This window comes from Balaenoptera physalus (assembly GCF_965194825.1).
Source record: "Balaenoptera physalus genome assembly, chromosome: 2".
Classification (NCBI taxonomy): Eukaryota; Metazoa; Chordata; class Mammalia; order Artiodactyla; family Balaenopteridae; genus Balaenoptera; species Balaenoptera physalus.
Genome location: NC_138883.1, coordinates 41131992 through 41152285, shown reverse-complemented (window position 1 = coordinate 41152285; position 20294 = coordinate 41131992). Strand labels below are relative to the sequence as shown.

At 37.0% G+C, this 20294-nt stretch overlaps 1 long non-coding RNA gene across 1 annotated transcript in view; it reads right to left on the bottom strand.

The window, feature by feature from the left end:
- Positions 1-19607, bottom strand: part of LOC309655394 — a 78087-nt gene extending 58480 nt beyond the window's left edge. The window contains exon 1 of the long non-coding RNA XR_014260809.1: positions 105-19607. This is a non-coding gene — a long non-coding RNA (uncharacterized lncRNA). The remainder of the gene's footprint in view (positions 1-104) is intronic.
- Between the last annotated feature and the right edge of the window lie 687 nt (positions 19608-20294).

Genomic DNA, 20294 nt, shown 5'->3' with positions numbered 1-20294 from the left:
AGGCTGGGAACTATTTCATGTTCATCTCTGCGCCTTTGCAGCGCCTCCCACAGGCTCGCTCACATAAGGGGAGCTCACTGTGTACCCTGCTAGATGAAATTTACCTGGAGAACGATTCATTACAAAACATCACGGTCCTGACAGTAAATTCTGTGGACGTTCCGAGGAGACACGTGGAGCAGCCACAAATGGCTTCCTGTGGGGTCGGAGATCTGGCGGGGCTTGGGAGACCTTGGCTGGTTTCTTGAGTCTGAAGAGCAGCGTCTACTCCGGGAGAGGTGACGATCCCAGTGAAGTCAAGGAAGGAGGACAGATCGGTACATAGGAGCAACTATGAAAAAGGCAGTGCCTAGCTGATTCGATGACTGTGGTTTGAGGAAGGACATGAGCCTGGGTAGATTAAACGGGCCTTATGGATTATGGACCGTTATGATGAGTGCCAGGCACAGGAATGTGTATAAAGTTTCCTGCTGCTTTATATTCCTCTGTGACATTGTGTTCCTGACATTCATCTATGTTGTTGCGTCCATTCATTTTCAATATTGTATAATATTCTGTTGTATGACTAGTACCACAATTTCTTTCTCTATGGATGAACATTTGGATTATTTCCAGGTTTTTTACCATTATGGATTTTGCTGCTATGAATTTTCTTGTACATGTTTCCTGGTACATATGTACCATTTTCCTTTGTGTGTATATCTAATGGCCAGGTCATATGGCATGCATGTCTTCAATTTTTTTAGATAAGGCCAAATTGTTTTCCCAAGTGGTTCTAACAATCTACACTCCCACAAGCAGTATATAGAAGTTTCTGTTCCTCCACATTCTTGCAAACACTTGATTTGGTCATACTTTTAAATTTTTGCCAACTTGGGGAGTGTGAAATGTTATCTCAAATTTTCTCCTTATGGTATTTTGACTTTTTTTGCCCATCTTTTCCTCCACAGTTTGTGCAGTTAGTGTCTTGTTTAAAAAATAGTTCCTCACGCCATAAAGATGTCCATCTTTTCAAAGCTTTATAGATTTGCCTTTCACACTGAAGTCTCTAATCCACCTGGAATTTCCATTTAGATATGTGTTGGGGAGTGTCCTCTTCTTTTTCTATACTCCTTTCATGTTTGGTAAACTGTTAAAATTGAAGGAGTCTGGTGTATAATCTCTGTGCAACTTTTTAACTACTAAATTCAATTTCTTTAATGCTTGTAGAACCTTTCAGGTTTTCTATTTTTTCTTGAGTCAGTTTTATGATTTATATGCTTTTTAAAGAATCTGTCCATTTCTCCTAGGTTTTCAAATTTATTTGCAACAGTTCATAATATCCTCATAATTTAAAAAAATAAGAATCTCTGCAGCATCATTGGCTGTGCTTCCTTTTCAGTCCTGATTTTGCTTATATTGATATGTATCCTCTATCTTTTACTTGATCAGTCTTTATTGAAATTTGTAATTTACATCTTTTCAAATAGCCAGTTTGGGACTTTGTTGATTCTCTTTGTTTTCTATTTCACAAAGTTATGCTCTTTATTATTGTTTATTATTATTTTCTTCCTCTTCTTTCTCAATTTATCCTGTTATTCTTTTTCTAACGTCTAATGTTCAGCCTTTCCTCTGTTCTAACATAAGTATTAAAAACTATGAATTTTTCTATAACTCTCGATTTAGCTTTATCCCACAAGTTCTGATATGTAGTATTTTGTTGTCATTCCATTCTTAATATTTTCCCATTTTCATTATAATTTTTGTTTGCTCTATGAATTATTTAAGTATGTTTCTTTCTTTGTCTAGTTCTTTGATTAATATTTAATTAAAATTTAAAAGATCAAATTCCCCTAAAGTTTTATGCCCTCTGCTGCTTCAAACTACAGTTATAAATTCAGCATGTCTGATTCTCTCAAACACTTCAGACATCTAAAATGCAGACTTAAACATCGAAGTCAACAAGAACTTCCTAAGCATGAGAGTTAGACTTACCAATTTTGCAGTTCACATTCTCTCAACTAGTTAATATTCAAAAAATACAAGTCAAGCCACACAATGTTAGCAGAACACATTGGTATACAAAAGTGTAATCAATGTTTTTTAAAATCCTTCCCTAAGACTGTAAATTTATTCATTAAAAGTAGAAGAGAATAGTCTTCTTAAATCAGCTGAACTGACTCTATCACCTTGCTACTCAAAGTAAGATCAACAGACCAGCAGCATCAACATCACCTAAGAATTGCTTAGAAATGCAGGCTCTCAGGCCCACCTGAAACATCCTACATCAGAATCCCCAGATGGCTTGTGTACTTCTGAAGTTTGAGAAGCACTGTTATCCAATATTCAGTACTATAGATAATACAAGTGTGGGGAAAGGTTATTAGATGACAACTCTGTCTTGTGATAAGGACTATTGATCTAAGAAACTCAAAACACCTGGATGGACCTTCCAAGACTAACCTGGGAGCTGTTGGGATGAGATTTTCCATGCTCAAATTTTGTCAGGCACCAACCTTCTACATACCTACCCTTCACCTGAGATACAACCAATCACATAAGTTTTCTTTCCTTGCAACATAGGGCTTTCTCTGAAATTTCCCATTTAACCTATATTATAACCTCCTGCCTTAAGACCTGGAGTGTCCCAAAGGAATCTTGGACACATTACTCATGCTGCAATTGTGCACCCCTCCTTTTTCATAATTCTAAAATGGCTTATTGACCTCCATTCCAAGGTGACTTTATTGTCATAAAGGAGACTGGGAACAGGCTGCAAGGAGGGAAATGGTGGTAGAGCCAGGCCTAATGGAAGGCTGGGATCCGTCAGGAGGAAGAAGGAAGTTCCAGGCAGTTTCCAGTGGGGAATCCCCCCTTTCCTATTTCCATACACTCACACCCTGAAAATACAGGTGAAAATGGGCAGGCAGAAAGGAAAGTGGAAGCAAGAACTAAGATTCCCTTGTCTGAGGCCAGAATGTTTACTTGGCAGAGTCAGCCGGTGTTGACACTTGATTTTCTGTGTCAAATGAGCATGTGTTAGCTGCTGCCTGATGAGAATCATCACGTCAGTAGCAGATTGTATTTCCATTTCAGTGCCCTTTTCACCAATACACAAGAAGTCAGTCATAAGGCAAGGTCATTAAATTGTTGGCCTAATTGATTAGTCTAATTATCCTCATCTAAGGAAGAAAAATTGGTTACTAGGAGTGAAAAGGCACTGGCTGTGAAGCAGTATTTCTGGATTGTAATCTTGCACCTGACTCTGACCCCACTGTGAAAGTTTGACCAAATCTCCCTTAATTTCTCTGGACCACAGATTACTTATTCACTGAGCAGGGGGATTAGTTCCAAAATAATTGGTTTTCCAAGTCAGAACTGCAATTAAGATTTCCTGGCTCCAGGCCTGGCACACCCTGGAGTCCTGTGCTTTTCTTAGACTCTTTCCATATCAATTTTAAAATAATACCGTGCATGACCCAGGGTTGTTCTCACAACTCAGGACTAGAAAACAGAACTCTTGGAGCTTTTTGCTCAGCACTGAAATTCTAATCCCTGTCTTACCTTTACCACCCTCAGAAATCAACAGGAAGTGTTCCTGGAGAACCAACCATTCAGTGTAGGGAGACTGACTTCTAGTGAATGAATGATACAAATGGGAGTCATAGACTCTAGGCCTTGCTGCCTAAGTAGGAATCCCTACGAACCACTGGTCTTGGATAAATTAATTAATCTCCTTATGCTTCAGCTTCTTCACATGTAAAAGGAGGCTCACAATAGGAAATATCTCACAGGGTTGGTGTGAGGATTAAATGAGAAGATATATAAGGTACGCCTGGCATTCAATTATTATAAGTTATGTTTATGAAAACACTTAAGCTGAAACTAAAACACCACATTAAATACTCATTTTGGTACATAGGTTATCGCAACATCTTTTAAAAGCATATTTTTCCATGCACTCTGCTGAAAAGAAAATTTACTTTTTGGAATTGTGGTATATATGTCACACAACATGAAGAATTCCAGAATCATTGATCTGGGTTTTCTTTACCTGAACTCGTTGGTGTGAGAAGAAAACAACTAGAACATGGCTGACAATTGACTCTGCCTTTTTCTTTTGACAACAGTAGGGCTTTTAATCCTTGCATTCAGAGTAATACCTGTCAATCACTTTTTTCCTAATTAAATTTACCTGGAGTTCATTTTAAAGAAAATAATTTGTTCAGCCAAAAGTGGTTGCATATTTATGCTACAATTAGTTAAGAACTCCACAAATGAACCCCTCCCCCGAGCCTCTGTAAAGAAAGGAGAATGCAGTTGAGAGCCTACAAGATTTCAGAGCAATTAAGCCTAGAAATGCAGGTGTTTGAAACACCTGTTCCCCCTCCCGCCCATGCGGACTGCCCTGGCCACCCCTCATCAGTAGGTTAAAATAATTAACTTACCCTATTGGGAGAAAATCCCAAGAACTGCTAAGGGCAAGGAGTCTCCTTTTCTCCCCTTTCTCAGATTAAAAGAGAAAAATAAAAAGGTTCATGGGTGGTCTGCAAATAGGAGGGGAAAAAAAAACTTTCCTCTTCTAAAAAAAAGGCAAAATCAATGACAAGGAAGACATTGTCTCCCGAAGCAGACTTAGTGGCTTGCTTAGGTTCAGAATTCTATGTTTGTTTTGTGAGAGTGATTGCAGGGCTGCTCAGGAGCATGAAAAAGCCTATTTTAAGGGATATTTCTGTGAAGAAATAAAGCAATTGGGGAGGATGTGATTTTGCCTGACCTGCCTTTTGTGAATACCTGCGAATTTATATTAAATTTCAACAAGAGTCTCTCACGAGGGTAAATGGTGGAAATTCTATTGGTGTTTTTAAAAACAAAATAATAGTCCATAGAGAGGAAATCATGAAATTGTTAGAAAAAAAGAATTCAGCGTGGCAATTTTAATCAATTCAGTTTTGGCCGTTATGCTTTGTGTATTTCCGTTTTTTTCCCCTGAGCTCCATTAAGGCTAACTTTGAATACTATTCAGCAAAAGTAGAAAAGGTCGTGAAGGTAATTTTGTTTTTATGATTATTGGTACATTCTCTGTTCAAAGCACAAATTATGGAACCTTTCCGCATTTTTAATTGGAATAGGTATTTTTGGAAGATGGAAGGATGATACAGGTCGGGGATCTGCTGAAGTTGGAAACCGGTTCAGTATACATGCAAATATGTACATGCATTTATATTTTTCCATTTTTCTTGAGGTGACTTAAGGTGACTCCAGTTAGATTTTGGACTTTAAAAGCTTTGTGACGATGCCCACATGAAATACAGATGGCAGGCAGTATGGTGTTAATTCAACACCTAATTCTGACCAATATATTTGATTATATAATGCCTTACGGTTTTAAAAGCATTTTCCCATTTGAGATGTGTAAGGCAGGTCTTATAACACCTATCCTAGGGAGGAGGAAATTAAGGGTTTGGTAGAGCCATCCACAGAGAGGGAGGGAGAGCTGCTCTGGTTATGGAAGGAGCTTGGGCAGCTGGATACAGAAGAAATGATAAAACTGCGACTTCTGCCCCAAGCTTTCTGATGCCAGATCCAATGCTATTTCCACCACCACCCAGGCCAGGTGACTTCTTCTCCCGTACAGCATGGCATTTGCACAAACCAGGGCTGAGGCTCGCTGTTCTAGCCGCGAGCTCCTGAGAGCAGCAGTATTTTTAAATGACCAGCAGGTGGCGGAGTAAACCCTGTTCCCAAATCTATCCCAGTGATGTTTGTTATTTGAACACTAACGGCTGAAAAAAAAAAAAAAATCAGTAGCAGCTCAAATACACTTAGCATTCAAGGTTTCATTAAAATGTCAGCAACAACACATATATATGGAATCTAAAAAAAAAAAAAAAAGGTTCTGAGGAACCTAGGGGCAGGACAGGAATAAAGATGCAGACGTAGAGAATGGACTTGAGGATATGGGGAGGGGGAAGGGTAAGCTGGGACGAAGTGAGAGAGTGGCATGGACTTATATATACTACCAAATGTAAAAATAGATAGCTAATGGGAAGCAGCCGCATAGCACAGGGAGATCAGCTCGGTGCTTTGTGACCACCTAGAGGGGTGGGATAGGGAGGGTGGGAGGGAGATGCAAGAGGGAGGAGAAATGGGGATAAATGTATATGTATAGCTGATTCACTCTGTTATACAGCAGAAACTAACACACCATTGTAAAGCAATTATACTCCAATAAAGATGTTAAAAAAATATCAGCAACAATAATATTTAATAGAAAGACTTGAGTCCACTGTCAAGCTAAATGCTTACTATAACGCGTGCTGGCCTTTTTTTTTCTTTGCATTGTAACATAATTGCAAAGCCGTTTTAAAAAATTCCAGTTCTCTCTTTTTCTCTTACTCCGCTACTGAGTCGCAGAGAAGTGCTGGCTTAATACTCGTTTGAGTTTGTTTTCTCTGTAAGGAAATCTTTGTAAAACAGTACAGCTCTATCTAGGTCCAGGAATGTCTTCATTAAGTGTTCACTGTTGAGCCCTGGTCTCCCAACTCCTCCTAGCCTGGCGCTCTGGGAGGCTAGCCTACAGGAACTGCTGGAATTACATTAGTCCTGGCTGCGTCCTGAGGTGTACCACGGAGGCGAACCATAGAAGCCCCACTCCTCACCAGAATGTTTTTCTCCTTCACAGTGTCTTACTTCATAGTGCTATGATTTAAAAGATTTGTAAAAGGAGTTTTCTCCAAACTCCTTTGTTAAATGCTTTCTTCAGATGTTTTCATGCATTCTTGGCATGCACCAATAATAATGCACCAATAAAAGGGGTTTCCATCCAAACATTCCAGCAATTTTTACTTTAAACACAATCATATATAAGTATTGTACCCATCCACATTCTCAGTTCCATACATACACACGTATGTCTTTGCATGTGTGTAGGTTTTTGCATACCTTTGTAAAAGTATCAAATTTCATTACAGTGAATTTCACTGTATTATCGAACTCCCCATATTGTCTTGGATTTTGATACCTCAAATACGTTTTAACTAAATGAAAGGAACTAGGTTATAAATAATAGGAATTAAGTGATACCATCTACTTCCTATCACTTATAACTTAGAAACCTGAAGATATTTTATCTGCAGTTTACTTTTTGATGTGAGATTTGCTATATGAACATAGGCATCCATTAGTGAATAAAGAAAAACATTGAAAATATATGTGTTAATATCTATTTTTGTGTGTTTGTCTTTTTCCAGAAAAAGATTTCAAAAAGACAGAGTTACAAGAGAGTTCGTACAGAATCACTAGGGACTTTAAACATTTTATTTTAAGGATGAAAAGATCAAGGCCCAGAATGGTTATGGGCTTTGCTCAAAGGGATAAATCTAACTAGAGATTGAAGAGGGACTGGAATAGGAGGTGTTCATCAAATGTTTGTGAATTAAATAAGATGGAGAATAATTCAGTGAAACTTTTAAGCTGTGTTAATGAATAGGTGAGCAGCTGTTAAAGGGATCAGGAAGGAGAATGGTTATGGGGAAAGGTGGAAATGTATATGTTTATGCGGAGTGGCATTCTACAGCTGGCATGCATAATTACTGAGAGTGGTGGTTGTTTCTGGATATTTTAAAGAAATCATTCTCTTTGGGAACTTGAGAGCAATGCCTTCCTCCCAAATCCAGGACAGTTTGGAGAGTGGAATAGAGTTCCATGAGAGCTGAGAAAAGAACCCAGGAATCCCTGCATTTCATCTCCTTTGTGTACCAAGGAGACAATTCTAGGGGAGGACTAAAGTCCAATAATTATTTCATTCATATTACAAATATTTTAACACATTTAACTTCTGAGATTTAATAAAATGTATTAATAACTGACCCTTCTAGAATTACATAATATCTTTTGTGCGTTGATATGTATTTCAGCTGACCAAAAAAGGGTAAATGTTAATAGTGTGTTAGCTGTCTACTTGCTCTCTCTCTCTAAGTCACCCTAGTCACCAAGTAAAGAATGGGACTAATTTAGCATATCTCAAATCCTGTCATAACACTGTTCCTTCTTAAATGAATTCAAGGGAATCAAGCAGTACAAAAGAATCCATCAGGAGTGGAACAAGTGTGTTGATGGTGATTTCAGAAGTCATTTTGCCGTTCCCTGAAATTGAAAATTCCATTTCATAGCCATGTTAAACTCCTCCTGTGCCCAATTCCCCCATTGACAAGTACATACATAAACACACACACACACAATTTTACAAGGACCCTGAACTGTCCTATCCAGGATTATTTTTTATTTTTGGAACAATGTTAAACCTACATAAAATTTGCTTTAAAAATGTGCACTTTTTGTTTGCTTTTCCAACATTATGTGTTTCTTTATTTTATAGATTGGATTGAGAGCTGGAAGATTTTTTTCCCTGCTTCATCCTAAAAGCCTAAGGATCAATGCCAATTGCATACTTATATATCAAAGCAACTTTTCCAGCTGTGCTCCAACTGTTTTCTATTGTGCTCACTACCGTGTCCTTGGTGTCATTTTTCTGATTTGAGTGAAACCTATGCAAGACATTAATTGTGTCTCATTACTGGTCCTGCTCTTCTTTTCAATCCTGCTATGTATGAATGCTCCAAGAGAAATACAAGTGATAAACAAAACAGCAGTGTATTCCTCTGTACACTGTCCGCAAGGCAAAGAGTATACAAAAAACTCATATTTGCCAGTGTATTTCAGAGCATTTTGTGGGGCTCTTTTAAAAAGTCTATTGCTCTATTTCTACCACGATACACTTCAGACCTGAATATTGGGGTATTTTAACCAGAAGGGTAATAATTATGGATTCTTTCCATTAAAATATTGCAGGATTTTGTGCCGCATCGTCCAGCACTAACAATAAAAAGTGCTGCTATTGAAAAACTGGGGAAAATGTAAAACAGAAAAATACGAATGTTGCTAGGATAGTTTCTGAATAATGTGTTAATAAAACAACATTTTGGCCTGTGTTATGTACAATTTGGATTCAAAGCAGCCAAAGGAGTGAGTAGTAGAACCTACATTCAAGTCGCACTTAAGTATTTTCTAAATCTATGGCATAAAAATGCTAATTTTGATTTAAAATTTGATAAATGTCACTTTAATATGAAGGTCATGAGAGTAATTACTAAATAACGTAAAAATCATTTATTCAGAGAAGCCTTATAATCTCCAGAGGCAAACCAAGAATATAAGTACCTAACCCTTCAGCCATTCATTATATAGAACTGCTTTAAAAGTACTTCCTCTTTTGTTCAGCCAGAGGGTATCAGAAATTATAAGAAATGTGAAGTCCAGCAGCTATCAATTTCAGGTCTGACTAAAATAAGAGCTAATATAATTAGAACACTTTTATCAGAGGGCAATTTCTGGAATAAAATACCATTATATAGCAGAGCAAAGTTTTAAGAATTACAGAGAACATTAAATCAAAGTGATGAAATTTTTGGATTTCAATATAATCTTTTAAAATTTACACATATTTCCATATGTCCACGTGATCGATAATCTCACAATGTTGATTATTCAGTGGCAAAGTGTAATATTTATTTGACATTTTTGTGCACCAACATGAACTTATTTTAACACTACATTTCTTGTAGGTATAAGTGTGTTTCCTGCAGTTTTGTTCACTGAGAAAACAGAATACTTTAAGTGGAAATAAAAATTCATCCTCAAAGATTACATCGTTAAGGGAAAAAAAAAATCTCTTGACAATTACTAATTAATTTTCGTTAGCACATTTATAGTACAAGAAAAAGTGAATATTTTGGGAGGCTAATGGCCTGAAATTATACTCTCTTGTATTGAAAAAGGTTAATTAGGAATTGAGCTCAAAGTTAATTTTTTGAAGGTCAGCTGCTATGCTATTGGGTCCTGTGACCCTGTCTCAAGTAATCACAGCATTAACATACAAGTTATAGCTTTCCTTTCACTTGATGACATAATCTCTTTAATTGGTGTCGGGAAGCCTACATGTGAAAGAACCGTGGAAAACACCTAGAGACTATAATTTTACTCTCTCCATTCACAGGGCAAAAGAAACAAGCCTTAAGAATGTACTGGAGACTCATTACAACCCCTAGGCTGTCAACACAAAGCCCTCACATTTCAACCAAGAGTTTTAGGAATGATCAATTCTGTTTAGCTCTAACTTCGGCTGGTGAACTATTAACCTTTTCAGAAAAACTGGTGAATGCTAAATGTCAGATAATCTTCTATGAGAAAGCTAAGAGGGAGGATAATGTGGTTTAACTGATTAGACATAAATGTGCAAAGTTATTAAGCATACTATCTGAAAGAAACTATTGGAGTAAGCCTTCCTAACTCTTACATTTCCACAGACGCTGACATAATTCTATTTCATAAATCCTCTGTGGCTCATCATGTGGACTTGATATGACCCATTTTCATTTGAGAGTTTAAATTCACCTTTTATAGGGAACTGATGGGCATTGCTGAGACCCTGTTTTCCCAATGGATTCTTCCTGGTAAAGAAGAAAGCTACTGTGGAGTGGCCCTTGAAATACCCACTAGGAAATTTTTGCAAGGATATGCTTTGGGTAGAGGAAGAAGGGAATGCTGAAGTTTGCTAAGCCCATCAGCATTGGTTTAGCCACTGCTCACTGCAACAAAGGGTAAAAATTAACTCTTCTCATTCAAGAAACTAGTCCTAGTTTTAATGAGTGAGTAGATATTCAAAACTACTTATTTCTACTGAAACAATGGAATATATATAGTACCAATGGGAAAACTGTTTAATCTCAGAAGCCTCTCTGCTGAAATATAATAGTGGAAGGACCAATTAAAAAGTCTGGGTCAATTATACCACAGAATATACCAAAAATCCCCTCAAGGAAAAGTTACAACTTTGCTTATGGAAGGGCCTGGGGTCTGCTGTTAATGTGGCTCCTGTCCTTATAGCACTGAGTATTTCAATTTTGTCACCCTTCATGATCTTTTACCTCTTGAGTTCTGACATGCCTTTTAAAAATTTAGCTAACCATCCAAGCAAGAAATGCTGTGCCTGGACTGCTTGGTGCTGGGCCTTGTACTGGGTGCCATCAGCAGTGTGGCAAATATGGGGATGTGCCACCTAACAGAGATATGAAATCATCATTTAGAACTGGTTCATCTTTGGTCCTGATATGGATACTGGACTCGCCCTCTTGTGCCTAGTCTATGCAAAACTGTATCCTGACAGTGTGGGAAGAGAGAATGGGAGGGTGGTAGAAAGGGCAGGCAGATGCTCATGATTACAGACAGTACAGTACTGCCTTCCTATGACAACTAACTACTAGACAATTATTATGCTGTGTATTGACATGTTTTTAATCATGTCTCCATGTAGATAATAAATTGGTCTCTTGGGATTTGTTTTGTGTTTTACATAATCTTCCACTTTTCAGCCCAGATGCATAGTGCACACATCGCATCAATTCAGTCCACTTACTAAGACAGTAGAAAATACCAGTGATTTTTTTTACCATAGAGCATGACAACTTTCACTTTCAAGGATAAAATTCAGAAAATTACCTATTTTGTTACTCTAATTTAGTCACTGATGCAGTTGTATTAATCAGTATAATAATGATGCACAGGGGCTTCCCTGGTGGCGCAGTGGTTAAGAATCCGCCTGCCAATGCAGGGGACACGGGTTCAAGCCCTGGTCCGGGAAGATCCTACATGCCGCAGAGCAACTAAGCCTGTGCACCACAACTACTGAGCCTGTGCTCTAGAGTCCGCAAGCCACAACTACTGAGCCTGCATGCCACAACTACTGAAGCCCACGTGCCTAGAGCCCCTGTCCGCAACAAGAGAAGCCACTGCAATGAGAAGCCCGCGCACCGCAATGAAGAGTAGCCCCCATTCACCGCAACTAGAGAAAGCCCGCACGCAACAACGAAGACGCAACACAGACAAAAATAAATAAATAAATAAATTTATAAAAAGAAAAAATAATGATGCACAAATGTCTTAAGTATTTTCTGCTTTGTTTCACTCTGTGCCAACTTGGTGCAGCCTCAGTAACATCAAGGACTCACCACCTCACTATTCCCTGAAAACTGAAGTATTATTTTTCTCTTTCAACCATTCAATAAAACCAACAATCCTCTTTTCCCATCAGAGTTTTCAGCAAAATCTGAACTCCATCATCTAACCTAAATGGTAACTTAAAATGGGGAATTTGCATTCCTTTATTATCTGAGAGCTTTCCTCAGGAAGAAGAAATAAAAATCACGTGTGTAATAACCTACACTGGAAAAGAATAAAAAAAGAATATATATATACATACACACACGCATATATCTGAATCACTTTGCTGTACACCTGAAACTAACACAATATTGTAAATCAACTATACTTCAAAAAAAATTACCTGTGAATGTCACTGCAAATCTAATCACCCCTGAGTAAGATCTATCAATATTTCCTCACTCCTTTCAAGAAAAGTCCTTAGCCTGGCTCACGGGGCTACATGTGATCTGGTCCTTGAATACCTCTCCACCTCCAGCCTCCCCCATATTGAACTTGTCTCAGTCACTCAAAACACCATGCTCTTTCTCTTTTTAGAATCTTTGTACAAGGTTCTCTCTGCCAAGAACTTCTCTTTCACTTGGACAATCTCTAACCACACATCCCCCTACATTTCACTCCCCCTACATTCTGGGCCATATAACACTCTAGGTGCTCCCTTAAACCCTGTGCCAAACTCTATCCCAATGCCCTTCACACCATGCTGTAGTTGTGTGATATTCCTCAGTTTCTGTTGAGTGCTGGGATTCTGTATGTTCCATCTTTGGATCCCCAGCATCTAGAACAGTGCCTGGCACAGGTAGGTGCCTTGTAAATGTTTGTTGAATGCATGTTCCAGTAAGAGAATTTTATTAATGTGTAGGGAAATCATTTGTTATTTGTGAAAGTAATTTATTTTGTATAATAAAGTCTTTGAACCCAGACATGTAAATTAATGCTTGCTAATCATTTAAAAATAATTTCAGTATTATTTCAAAATTAATAGATTTAATGATCTAGTTTTAAAACAGTTGATTTTGCTGGATCAGTCTTCACAAAGATCCCAACATAATCTTTTTATAGGAAATCAACTTAAGCCATACACAGGTCACTTTAATGGTGTCCCCTAGATTAAGGAAATGAGCTATTCTGCCCTCTCCTTGTCTCTGTCTCTTCTTCTGAGCCAGGTTAAGATTTTAATAGGTGCTTCAACCCACATATTAGCAATGGTGACTGAGTTTTGAACAGCAATTTATGGTCTTTTCATAGAGGGCACAATCAAGAAACCAAAATTCTATCTACCATTTTTGTCTAGTTGGGCAAATGAATCAGCATGCATTGCCTCTGTGCCTTCAGCAAAGCGAGCATTTGTGACAGAAACTCTGAAAAGAAGCTTTCCTGTTTACCTTCTTATCACTTGTTTAAGTTCTAAGGAGAGAGACCTGGCCATTTTGTTATAGAATGGGTGTTTTCAATGCAAAGAAAAAAAATCACAGTTTTGAGTTTTTACAATGTTTGCCCCTTTTCCCAGCGGGGATGTGTTTTGAGTGCCAGGAGACAAAAAGTGTGGCCTCAACAAGCAGAATTTTAAAAAGAACATCATTTTCATTATGTAGTCAATCTCAATTACAAGCAAATGTTTTCTCTGTGGAGACTCTTCTCCTTTCAGGGCATTATGTGAGCCTCTTTTGTGGACTGAGAGAAAGGATCAGTGGTCAATAGGGAGCAGAGTGCTGTGTACAGTGGATTTTTGTATCCCTCCGTCTCCTACATAATGCGTTTTGTCAGGAGAACAGCCTGCCATCCTGAGCAGATTTGCTGAATTAAAGAGCACAGCGGGGATAGGAAACTTGTTGCTAGGTGACTGACCGCTGCTGCTTGGCGGGTCTGGGCCGAAGGTGACTCTCTGCTTTTCTTCCACTACTTAATCTTGCCTTTTAATCTGCATCTATAATTAACTCTGTTAATGCCACACATCCATTTGTTTCTTTTTTTACCACACTTCAGGCAACCAATTTATCATTATTTAGTCTTTACACTTAAACAAAATACTATTTTTTCTCCATTAGCGTCATATGAAGGGAAACATAGTGCAAAGAAAGATGTAGACTCAGTAGATATTGCCTGTGATTACTCACTTCCTCCGAGGATTTTCAGAGATACTTTTTGCTAATCTGAATGGAAAATACATTCTCGAAGAAACACTCCTGTTTTCCATTATCTCTACAGCTTGATTGTGCCTAATTAATGGAGATGTTCTTGGTGACTTTAAATTCCTCTCAGTGGTGACACATAATCAACCATCAAAAATTGCTTTCTTTCTCAAAGGTTTACATGATTGCTTCACCTGAAACAAATGCAATGTATTATTAAGGATGTATTTTCTGTAGTCATTATCAGCCACAAAGGCTGGACTTGGATGCAGGCTAGGGATGCAAAAAAGTAGGGACTTGGCAGAATCAATTCTGGTGAGGTGGTGGCTACATCCAGTGTCTGGGGGACGCCATAGAAGATTCAAGCAGCAGCATGCATTCAGCTTGGCTGATGTCGGTAGTTCAAGTGTGATGTTCTGCCCCGAGGGAGAACAAAGTGGCTTTAAGGAACCAGGTCTGTGGCATGATGTTCAATGCCATTCCTGACTGGATGGCCCCGCACCTGGCTCTCTGACCCTCCTGGACATTCTGCGAACTAAGATACAGTCTAAGAACCCTTATTGATACAATAGGCTTTGACTTGCATTTCTATCCCCCATAGGGGCAGTTAGTACAGTAGTTAAAAAATCTGACCTGAAGACAGACTGCCTTGGTTCAAATCCCAGGTCTACCACTTACATGTTGTATGGCCTGAGACAATTTACTCAACTTCTCTATGCTTTGGTTTCATCATCTCTAAAATAGTGATAATAATAGTACCTTCTGATTAGAGTTGTTATAGGATTAAATGAGTTAACTCAGGTAAAGCAATTAGTGCTTATTAGCTATTGTTATTATTATACTGATAATATACTGAAACAAGTATCTGACTAATTTTTTCCAAGTCTTAATAAGACAAAACTGCATGTCCATGGTGAATAAAAATACTAAGACATGGAAATTAATAATACCTTTTACTTATAGTTTTCATAGCAGTTTAATCACATTTTCTCATTAATCTTCAAACTCCTCTAGTTTCACAAATTCTGATCTGTATACAGAGATAGGTTACCATACCAAAGACAGTTTAAATGCACATTTTCCTTAAGAATGTATATTTTGTGTGTACTATAAGCTTACATCATAGTTCAGATTTTTTAAAGTGCTCAACCTGACCCATGAAAATTAAGGAAAGGCAGGTTATGCAGGCTTTTATGCCAGACATATTTGGAGAGCATTAGGCTGTAATTAGAATAACTGGGGCTAGTTGAAGGTTGTGATGGCTCTGCTTCAGTGGTGCATAAAAGCATCTAGTGCACAGAGAATTAGGAAGCCAGAATGAGGACCATTAAGCTGTCATTTACTACATTTTCATTTGATCAATTTATACTCTTTAATGTGATGGCCTGGTTTGCATCCTTTATGCAGGTGTTAATTCTTTGCCTTTGGCTCTAATACATGTCTATGAAATATGGCTGCCTGCAAGTCTGTGCATGTGTGATAATGGAGATGTGATTCCATTGTTGGGGAAAGTGGGCTCAGATCAGTGCCCCCTATCACCACCAAACACAATGGGGCAGCTAGAAAACTTTTATTTCTGATATTCTGAGAGTGAGCTAAAAGTCCCAGTCTCTTATGAAGAACACCAGAACCTATACAACATATTGAACTTGACTTTATTTCAGGATATTGTTTCCTTATCTTTCCTATTGACCATCAATGATAAACTAATGTACAATAATAGTGTGAAGTAAGGGGCTCATCTGAACACTCCTATATGATCTCACCTATCTTAAAAGTCTTCATAGATAATCCCATTTTATAAGTGAGAAAATGTAAGCCTGATTGTCGACTTAGCTGCCGAAGGTGATTCAGTGAGTCAATAGCAGGAATGCAATGAAGCACATATGTATTTTCCTGTAGCCCATGCTCCATGCTGCCTCTCTGTTGCTTATTGTTGACTCAAGTATGGTGTAGATAGAACAATAAGTTGTTTCTCTTCTTGTTTTTCAGAAAGGCAAAGTGCTGATCTTAATTGAACTTCTTTCACATTTTGACACTAAGATTTTTCCTCCAAAAACAAATAATAAAATGCTCTTTAAAACTGCAGTCAATTTGTGAGGCTCCATTGCATGTTTCTTAGTTTGCCAGATAAAGCATCCCTGGAGGTTGAAGCTCCATGAGGGCAGGGGTCATATCTTCTGGTTCACCACTACATTCCCAGCATTTAGCACAGGTCTCAGTACATATTAGGTCTTTATATTGTATCTTATTGAACAATAAGTTGGTGAGCAAATGAATTAATAAATTAATATAATTAAAAGGAGAAGCTGGTGTCTACCATTAATTCCCTAGAAGTCTTTCTTCTCTAGTAGTTTTCTTAAAGTGATTAAAATCTAACTCTTTAAAGTGAATTTGAAGAATTACTTTAAACCTGACTTTTAATTTTCTCATTTTCATTCCTGTACTTCTCCTTTTAATAAATTCTTGGCTTTTCAGTGAACTGTTAAAGATTTGATTGGTCGTTGGTTTATAATCACGGAGTAAAGTAAGTCCAGCAATGATAACCTGTCAGTTTAATTTCCCTATATCCATAATGAGATGGAACAAAACAAAAATAATTTTAGAGTCTTTCTATCCATTGCCTTTTCCTCAAGAGAAGTGGCTAAAACTTTGAAATGTTTAAAATAAAAAAATTTAGTCTTTCTAATATTTAGGTGGTTGTGACAATTAAAAATGGATGAAAAGCTCAAATTTTAAATTTAAGCTTGAAAGTATGAAAAGTATATATTTTTCTTTTGGTTAAATGAATTTTTAAATAAATGTAACAAATAGTTATATTTATGCACGGGGAGCCATTATTATATTAGTTTGTCATGCTTATATAATTAGAGAAAATTATCATCAAATAAAGTTCACTAATAAACTCTGATATTTGGTGGCTGATTATCTTTGATTTTGCAGCAAACATAGAGAGTCTGTTTTTCATTTGGTGCTAAAAATTTACCTTTCAGTTAATAATAGCAGGAGGCAGCATCCTTGTGAACTACCTGTCACAGTGCCATAGGATGCCTTCATTTGGTGCTGTGGACTCTGGACTTACACTTTTCTGTCACACTGCTGGCTGAGCAGGCACAGTGGGCCACAGGAGCATATTGAAAGCCATTCCAACACCATTCTGACATCTAACAATGCCTTAGATAGACACACAAGTAACTGCAAGCTACCTAAATATATGCCATTAAACTCAAAGAAAATGTGCCCCCAACTCACTTGTCCCTCATCTGGATCCTAAAAGTGCCACTGGCTACTCCAAACCACCTCACAAAAGTGGCCTTAACTGATTACAGTTAAAACACCTCAGTCTTACAAATTTTACAAAAGCATAACTATGTGAACACATCAGAAGGGGTCAAAGAATACTTAAGCTTCAGTAGTTTCTCCATAAATTTACCTCTGGACTGAAGCCATCATAAATGACCAGGTTGATCCAGAAAAATGATATAAAGGAGGTAAAATTTAGAAATTATCTTTAAGGCCAGGTTCCACTGCTGTATTTAAGGCCCTGAAAAATCACTGTGACTTTAACTTAAGCAAGGCAATCTCTTTCAAAAAGCTACAGAAGAGTGGAGGGAAATGTTTCTAAGATGTTTCTGTTTTTTAATACTTTAATAGATTATATATGGTTTCATATTATGTTAATAATATGATTCCTAACTGGCCAGTTTAAACATCAAACTTTGACAAAACTGAAAGAAGAAATAGACAGCAACACAATAACAGTAGGAGACTTCAATACCCCATTTTCAATAAAGGATAGAACAACCAGATTGAAGATAAATAAGGAAATAGAGGCCTTGAACAATACTACAGACCAACTGGACCTAACAGACACATATAGAACACTTCACCCAACAATAGCAGAATACATATTTTTCTCAAGTAATGGAACATTCTATAGGATAGACTACATTTTAAGCCACAAAACATGTCTTAACAATTCAAAAAGACTGAAATCAAACAAAGTATCTTCTGATCACAATGGAATAAACCTAGAGATTGATAGCAGAAGGAAAACAGAAAAATCCAGAAATATGTGGAAATTAAACAACATACTCTTAAAAAACCAATGAGTCAAAGAAGAAGTCACAAGAGAAATTAGAAAAAACCTTGAGACAAATGAAAACAAAAACACACAACATACAAAACTTATGAAATTCAGCAAAAGCAGTGCTAAGAAGGAAATTTATAGCTGTAAATGCCTACTTTAGAAAAGAATAAAAATCCTCAAAAAGCTAAAAATAGAGCTACCATAAAATCCAGCAATTCCACCTCTGGATATTCATCCAAAGAAAACGAAAACACTAATTTGGAAAGATATATGTACTCCTATGTTCATTGCAGCACTATGTACAATAGCCAAGATATGGAAGCAACCCAAGTGTCCATTCATCTATGATGAAGATGTGGTATAGATAGATAGATAGATGATGGTAGATAGATAGACAGATAGATGAACACATACACAGGAATATTATTCAGCCATGAAAAGAATGGAATCTTGCCATTTGTGGCAACATGGATGAACCTGGAGGATATTATGCTTAGTGAAATAAGTCAGACAGAGAAAAAAAATACCATATGATTTCACTTATATGTGGAAGCTAAAAAAATAAACAAACAAAACAAACCAGAAATAGACTCATAGATCCAAACTGGTGGTTGTCAGAAGGGAGGGGGTGAAGGGAACAGACAAAATAGGCAAAGGGGATTAAGAAGTGCAAACTTCCACCTATAAAATAAATAAGTCACAGGGATATAACATACACATAGGGAATATAGTCAATAATACTGTAACAACTTTGTATGGTGGCAGATGGTAACTGGTCTTATTGTGGTGATCATTTCAAAATGTATAAACATATCAAATAACTATGTTGTGCAACTCAAACTAATATAATATTGTATGTTAATTATAACTCAGTAAAAAATAAATAATAAAAAAGAAGAAAGATCTCAAATGAACAACCCAATATTACAAGTCAAGAAACTAGAAAAAGAACAAACTAAACCCAAGCAAGCAGAAAGAAGGAAATATTAAAGATTAGAGCATTTTTTCCCCCTTAGATTCCATATATATGTGTTAGCATACTGTATTTGTTTTTCTCTTTCTGACTTACTTCACTCTGTATGACACTAACACACCATTGTAAAGCAATTATACTCCAATAAAGATGTTAAAAAAAAAAAAGAATAGAGCAGAGATCGATGAAACAGAGAACAGAATAGGAAAAAAGTCAATGAAACTAATAATTGTTTTTTTTGAAAAGCTAAACAAAATTGATAAGCCCTTAGTTAGACTAAGAAAAAAATTCTGCCAAGACAGAATCATGAAGACACAGAAAATCTGAACAGCTAATAACTAGTAAGGAGACTGAATCAGTAGTCAAAAACCTCTCAACAAAGAAAATTCCAGGACCTGATGTAGAATTCTACCAAACATTTAAAGAAAAATTAACACCAATCCTGAAACTCTTCCAAAAAATTGAAGAAGAGGAAATATTTTCAAACTCATTTTATGAGGCCAGCATTAGCCTGATACCTTTCCACTTCAAGAAAAGAAAACTACATACCAATTCCCTGATGACTATTGATGCAAAAATCCTGAACAAAATACGAATAATCTGAATTTAACAGCACATTAAAAGGATTCTATACCATGGCCAAGTGGAATTTATTTTTGAAATGCAAGGATGGTTCAACATCCACAAATCAATAAATATGACACATCACATGAATAGAACAAAGGATAAAAAGCACATGATCATTTCAAGTGATGCAGAAAAAGTATTTGACAAAATTCAACACTTTTTCATGATAACAACACTCACCAAAACTAGGAATACAAGGAAATTACTTCAACATAATAAAAGCTGTATATGAAAAGCCCACAACTAACATCAAACTCAATGGTGAAAAACTGAAATCGTTTCCTCTAAAATCAGTAATAAGGAGAACTGCTCTTGCCACTTTTATTCAGTATCGCATTGGAAGTCCCAGCCAGAGAAATTAGGCAAGAGAAAGAAGTAAAAGACATTCAAATTGGAAAGGAAGCAGCAAAATTATCTCTGTTCATATAGGATA